This window comes from Pygoscelis adeliae, unplaced genomic scaffold, assembly GCF_000699105.1.
Source record: "Pygoscelis adeliae isolate BGI_AS28 unplaced genomic scaffold, ASM69910v1 Scaffold113, whole genome shotgun sequence".
Lineage (NCBI taxonomy): Eukaryota > Metazoa > Chordata > Aves > Sphenisciformes > Spheniscidae > Pygoscelis > Pygoscelis adeliae.
This window is the reverse complement of record NW_008825108.1, coordinates 10,014,892-10,020,891: the sequence shown is the minus strand read 5'-3', so window position 1 is coordinate 10,020,891 and position 6,000 is coordinate 10,014,892. Positions and strand designations below refer to the sequence as shown.

The window sequence follows — 6,000 nt, the reverse complement described above, 5'->3', positions numbered from 1 at the left end:
CCCCCCCCCCCCCCCCCCCCCCCCGCACCTCCAGCCTTCTCAGTCGGTAGAGCCTGGGAAGCTGAAAAGCCCTTGACTAGTGTAAACACTACTTAGGAACAACTAAAACATCGGGTGATTATCAACATTGTTCTCATCCTAAACCCAAAACACAGCACTGTACCAGCTACTAAGAAGGAAATTAACTCTATCCCTGCCGAAACCAGGACAATCCCCTAAGCTGAGTGTGGTGTAATTGCATTAATTTTTTTTGCAGCATAATCTTTAACATGGTATATCCTTCTCAGATATATGAGGGAAGTGTATGGCATTTGAATGCAAATTTCAATTTTCCCTAATCTTACTGGAAAAGTAGTATTTAATCTATTGATTAAGAACAAGTTCTTGTAAAGGGAGAAGAAGAGACTGTATTCCGTAGTAACTCGAAATAACTTCACCTGTATCAGATTTCTATTAAAGTAGAAGTAGCAGAATGCTCATTAAAATGTCTAGTATGTATAAAACATATATACATGTGCATATGTATGCACATACATACACATAACCAGCAATTCACTGTAAGAATTTACAACTACGGTGTCTGTTAGCATTTTTCAAAATCTGTATCTGTAATTTTTTTTTTCTTGGCTATATAAATTCACTAAATCCTTCTTTTGCATGTAATGCTTGTTACCTCAACATTGTGGTAAACTGGTCTATTGAGTTTGCTCTTAAGAATATCTGCCTGAGAATAAAGACTTTGTACTTCTTTAAATTAAGAAGTCTAAACGATGTTGGTAGATCCTGAGTCAATTAAAAGCAGTTATCTCTAAGTAGAAAATGAATTCATTACTGGACTTACGTAAGTATCCTGCTTACCTTTGTTCATAAAGGGTGTTAAGAGCGGAATATTAGGATAGTGAGTAAGGCAGTACTTTCTAAGCTATAATCTGGTCAGCAGGTAGTTCACTAGGCTCTGGTAAGATGTATAGTGCTGTATCAAATCTATAATATTTTTGTTTCAGGTTTGATTATTGGAGTATGATGTGGTCTGTAAGAAATCCTGAGAAATGGCAGTGGTCCATTTGTTCCTTATCCTAATAAATTGATCTTCCTGGTTCACTCTATTTAAAAATTAGTACAGAGATAGATATATACTGCTTCATATTACAAGCAATATTAACTACAGCATTAAGCTTTGCCCTTGTGTACACACAGATGTCATGATCTTCCCTTTTTCAGTCTTTTCATTAATCTTCAGTAGAATGCATCTTGCAAAAACTGCATGTAGGCTCTTATTTGTCTGAAAGCAATCAGCTTTGATTATGCTTTATAAATATTAACTCATTTTTTTACAGTTGCAGAATTCAATCTTAGAATAGTGTTTTGCACATATTAAGCTTTTTTTAATTGTTCATCGCAGCTTTGTCTGTATGTCCAAAATACACCAGTCTAACAAAGTACTACTCAGTGAATTCAAGTAAGAAAACAGGAAAGGAGAAGGTATAAAGACAAAGTAATTTGAGTAGCTTTCAAATTTTTGGTTGGTCGTGCATTCTTCATTTTGCTTTTCTCCATTGTGCTACTGGACAGACTTTGCTCAGAGAATCTCAAACTTCATGTGAATTTTTTTAAGATTTGGTTGTCCTTCAGCGTTTTCTTTCCAGGGCAGGAACTTGACTGTGCTGTTTAGTTCTTATCACACTTACATACTTGCATAATTTATAGGTGGCCTTTCAACTTTCTTATGCTAAAAATATTAATCTCTTATTTGAGCATGTAAGTACAAATTCCTAAATTTGAAGAGAAGTGATGTATATTCTTGCACTTTGTTAGGAAACAGAAATGTTACAGCTTTTCATTAGGGAGAACTGTAAAGAGACATTGCCGAGCAAAATTTGGTTGGTGGCAAAATTAATTGGATGTGGAAGAATAAAGTTGATGAAGTGTTGAAATAGGTAATGGTGAACATTTAAAATCTGGAACAGTGGACCCCAAGCTTTCTTGCATTGTTAAGTCCAATTATCAAAATTTTCCATTAATCACTATGTTACTGGTGTATGATCAGACATTTAACACAAAGCATTTGAATGATTCTACAGGAGCAGTAATTTGTTAAGCGTTAATTAAAACAATGGACAGTTTGCCTATATGATAATTTCCCTTCTGTGTAAAATTGTAGCTTTCCTTCTGTAAGATTCATAGTTCATTCAAATTTAGATCAAGAAAGTAGAGGGCGTAGGATGGAGTAGGGGACAAGGCTGGCAGGTTTGGCGGTAGAATGGATGCCCGAGGGTGACTGCATTCATAACCACACGCAGTTGTGGCTGTTAGGGAACAGTGCTGGACGGCCACAGCAGAAGAGAAAGGTGAGAATGCTGTTGGCCTTGAGTATGTTCATAAGACTGAAAACTTTGTGTATAAAGCAAAAGGCAAGGGAGCGTCAGATTAATCAAATTTTATATCCCTTTTTCCATTTATTAAAGAAAAAGGAGTCAAATGTTAAGAGGCTGTTGTAAAAGGAATTGGGATTTGTACAGGCAGAGTGAAAGAACTGGATTTTTGTAAATGTGGGAAGAACTGCTGCTACTTGTACTTTAAAAAGAAAAAGATACAAATACCAATGATTCAATTATAGTAACATCAGGCTTGTTCTGGCAGACTCAGGGTAAAGGAAAAATTATCTTTAATATCAGACTCTATATTCAATTATATATGCACTGTGTAGAATAAAGTCACTCCATTTAACGTGGTCCTACCAATTCAGATTTCCATGGTAGAGTCTAGTGTCTGTTTTTCTCTTCCAGAAAAGGGAAAATAACACTTATTTAATTGCAACAATTAGTTATTGTTTGGTGAAAAATTGTTTGTAGAGATCTGATTTTTCTTTCTTAATTTTCAAGTGGACTGTCTTTGTGGTGTTCACTGAATTCTTAAACTCTTACTCATGTGATCTTTAAATTAAATAGACTAAATTACCTATTGCAGGCTTCTGTCTGCTGTATTCTCTTCCCCCCTCCCATTTCTGGGTAATAGATGAATATGGCATACCTAGGCATGAATTGGATAGAGAATCTGTTAGAGAAAACACTTTAAAACCTTTCTGCATTCACTGTTGAGTCTCTTCTTCCAAAAGCATTCTTGCCTTCATTGAACCAGATCATATCTGAAGACATCTGCATCTGACTATTGGTTGTAGAAAAGGAAGCACATGTTATCTCTGTAAAATGTAAACATAATTTGTTCAAGTTTTTTCTCTCCTTCTATTGCAGTATTGCTTAAGAGGCCTTTATGATAGTAAAAATACAACTGAAAGCTTCTAGTAACAAACATACCAAATATTTTAAAGCATACTGGGGAGCTATTATGATGTTGCTTCACTTCCTCTATCTATTGCATGATGGCAAACACGGTGTTTTGAAGGGACTTTGCAAGTTTTAAAGTTTATATCTTTGCTTTCATCTGATACTTAAAAAAATAGTCATGCCTTTTTTGTTAATGGAATGCTTGTTTTAAACAAATAATAATGCCAAATTTTAAATTACATGTAGATAGTCACATTATATGCCTGTTTTCATAAACTGGTCATTTTTGATAGTTGAAGTTGTTTCTCATTTAATTTCACAACAGTTTGAGGTTTGTGGTTTCATAGGTTTTGCTGCAGTGATCATTAAATCTGCTACTGTGTTAGGGGAACCTGAAAAGTTCAGTTCAGAAAAGGCTTTTACATAAGACAGTAAGGCTTTACTTGTATACTTTCTTGTGTTGCAAAATGAGGTTTTCTGTACATAAAGATCTGAATTAGTTTGAGAAGCTCGTTGCTTTGTTAGGTAGTTCTTATAACTTCACTGAACAGCATAGACAATGGAAAGTGGTCGAGAAATCAGTGTATTCTAACTGAATGAGTTTGATTTTTGAAATGTGAAATGTGTGCGGGCCTGGAACGTACTCAGATTTGAACTAGATAAGTTTTACCTTTTTTCCAGCATTAATAAAGTTTAAATCTGTTTATTTTTGTAATAGCCTGCATTTTTATCTTTTTACTGTGTTTTATCCCAGATTTCACCATCTTTAATGCAGCTTAGCCTTGTCCAATCTTGTTTCCTCTTACATTCTAAACATGCTCTAAACAAAACATGTCAAGGGAATTCTGCCACAAAACTGAAATAATCAGTGCTGGGCCAGGCTACTTTAGAATGATTCAATAGTGTAAAATCATAGTGATGTTAACTATCTCATGTTTCTGGAATAGGACTTCAACCATGCTGTTTCATTACTGATTTGGTGGGATGCATTGTGCCCAAAACACCCTGTTAAGTCACTGTCTGTTTCTGAGTTTAGTAAGAGTGGAAAGGGGCATTTTTGCAGCAAAATACTTTTCATATACATTTCCTTAATAGTGTTTAAAACTAAACTTTTTTTCTATATAGTTTTGGTTCAAAAAGTGGTTTGAGGCTGTTTTCTGACTGCTTTAGTAAGTATTTAAAATTTCAGAAAGAAGTTTTGTGTTGCAAGTTCAAGGACAAAGTTCTGTACAGAACAATTGCAGAAGAGAGAGCAACTCGTAGTAGTTGATGACTCTTGAGCACTAGTAACAGGTTGTGGTAGTAGAATAGATAGAAGACCAACTGTTACACTGTGAGATGGTAAAGGTACATGCTCCAGAGTACAGCTGGCATTGGTGCAGTGAGGTCCCTAACCAAAGTTCTTACACTGGCAGAACTATGTCTATAGTAGTTAAGACACAGCTCTGCCTTTGCTATTTATGTTTGCGTAGAGTGGTTACAAGCTAAGGCTAGGAGTAATTTGTTCACAGACTCATTATTACTGTTGATGTAATCATATTTTGAATCAAGACTGTAGGATGCTGTTGTCACAGATGTTGTAAAGTTGCCTTTGAGACCTTAGTCTTTGATGATTGTGAAGGAATGTAGGGGAAGTAAGCATCCAAAAGCCTGTGATGATCTTATGTATAGCTTTCTAATGCCTTCTGCCTCTTACTTTCTAAAGGACTTTTACCTATAGATTCACACACTTAAGAGTACATTCTGCAGAAACTGAAAAATTGGGGGTTATTGAGAAAAGAATCTAAGTTGACTACAAAGGATCCCAATTACTGAGTACTACTCAGTAGTAAATCCCTCTTTACCAGAAGTTTGCTAACAGTACTTCTGGAGGCTGACTCCAGGCTTGATCTGTGTGTGTAACAGAGAAAAACAGGACTTGAGAAGAAGAAATAAGTCAAGACTTCAGTATCTTAGGTTTGTTAATTCTTATTGTAGTTACATCATTTGGAAGCACAAATTTAAGGCCCTGCTGATGTTTTTTTTTTAAACCTATTCAGTAAAATTTATACTCAAGCAATGTTTTTGTACTTCTTTGGTTATAAGAGTTGTGGGTGCTAATGTTTTTGTTCTGTGTTTTTCCATGGTGTTAATGGGTAACTCCTACAGAATGATTGCCTAATAAAGCTATATGTATTAGCAGACTAGTATTTGAATCACCAGAATTTTTGAGATCTCTTAAAGGTTCAATAGCATATTACTGGTATGCTACAAGTAAGGGTTCAGTAGTCAAATACTGGAGGAAAGAATGAGGATTACCTATGATTTTTAGTTTGACCTAGCATTTCATCCCGACAGTGATATTCTGACATGTACTAGGGTAGTAGCAAAAGGGTTGGGACAGACCAGACAGAAGGTGATGGATACTTTTAGGAAAGAGAAATAATGAAGATGGTGTCTTTTAAAAAAATATATATAATAGAATAAAATCTGAGGATCACTGAACAAATTTGGTATCTTAATCTTAAAGAAATTCTGGACAAAAGGATATAAAATGTAGGTATCACTGGACTTCACAAAAGCCAAACTGGCAACGGTTTAATCTGTGTAGAAATACTGTGGAGCTGAGTTGAGATATCCCTTTATATGGAAGTGTGAAGTTGATAATTATATGTAGGAGGAAGATCTAGTACTGCCTCAAAAGCAGAGCATTTACTGTATGTGTTGATGCTGACTC

At 35.3% G+C, this 6,000-nt stretch overlaps 1 protein-coding gene across 1 annotated transcript in view; it reads left to right on the top strand.

The window, feature by feature from the left end:
* USP15 (ubiquitin specific peptidase 15) overlaps positions 1-6,000 on the top strand; it is an 83,295-nt gene that overhangs the window by 22,487 nt on the left and 54,808 nt on the right. The gene's annotated exons all lie outside the window — the stretch shown is intronic.